We start from the raw sequence: 1377 nt of genomic DNA, 5'->3' as shown, positions 1-1377 counted from the left end.
TGATTATCATGGTTTCGGGACTTCATGTTCATGTTTTATTGAGTCTTCGATTCGTTTTGTTTGGGAGTACTATTTTTTATTTTTATTTTTTTCTTACCCTTGCTATGTTCCTATGTTCATACTCATAGGCAGAGACTATATTGGATTACTTTTTTCATTGAATTACGTATCTTATGTTGATGTATATGATAAATAATGAATATAGTATCTCTCTGTTTTCTTTTTTCTCGTTGTGATCTTGATTAGAAATTGATGTCTTGGTGGACTATTGTGCTGGAACAGGATTGGGGATTAGCTACACTAACTTACCCCTTACCACAATAAAAATATTCCGAATACTCCAAAGTCGTTGTTTTATGTGTTTAACCATCACATTCGGATTGGAAATAATTATGATAATTAAACACCCCATATTTACCTTGAACAGTTCAGCTAATCGGCCCTCGTTTTTTTTAAAAAAAAATTGTAAACCTTAATTGAAAGGTTTCAATAAAAAAATAGCAAATGATCAGTGCTGGCAATGGCATGGAATGAGCATGCGTGACATTTTAACAATTGGCTGAAGGAAAAAACCCGCATCCCATAAAGATTCAACCAGGAGGTGCCAGAAACAAAGTAATTAGTGATGATTTCTTCTTCAAGCTTCATTATAATTTGACACTGAAAAGAATGTTCTACGATGGAGGCATTCATGCAGCTGTAATGCTATATTTGCATAGGCTGATGATGTTTAATTGTGATTTAATAATAAAGACGAGATATTTTGATGCTAAATTGGAGTCATAAAATCAAATGTGCTTGAAAAGTCCTCTTTTTATTCTTTATTTTATATTTAATTTTGAAGTCATATCAATTGAGTTGCTGAGTTTTTGTGCCGAAGTAAATATATAATAAACCAGATAAATTAGGATTCCCCAGATCTTGCTATTTTATACTATGGACAGCAAATTAAACATGAGATATTTTGGACAACCTACGCCGCATGCTACCAAATCGAATCAAATAATATTATTCTGTCTCCTTTTTAATTAATGTGTTTGGTGCATCTAGGTTTTAAAAGTAAATATCAAATAATATTTTTTAAAAAAATATATATTTATATTACAACATTGAAATTATAAAAAATTTAATTGAAGAATTTTAATTTAATATTTTTAAAAATAAAAAATAAACTATCATAAATTAAGGGCTAAGAGAGGAGGTCATGGACGGTTGGGAAATGTTAAAAAAAAATTATATATAAATTTTAAAAAAATTATATACTTTTAAATAAAAAACATTTTAAAAAATAATTTATACTACCCTACAAAACGCCTCTATGACTGATTATCACCGGCTCGGAACCGCAGGTAGCAATGGAGCTGGGCCATGGGACTA

Source organism: Populus euphratica, unplaced genomic scaffold (assembly GCF_000495115.2).
Source record: "Populus euphratica unplaced genomic scaffold, PopEup_1.0 scaffold863.1, whole genome shotgun sequence".
NCBI classification, from domain to species: domain Eukaryota; kingdom Viridiplantae; phylum Streptophyta; class Magnoliopsida; order Malpighiales; family Salicaceae; genus Populus; species Populus euphratica.
This window is presented reverse-complemented; position numbering follows the sequence as displayed.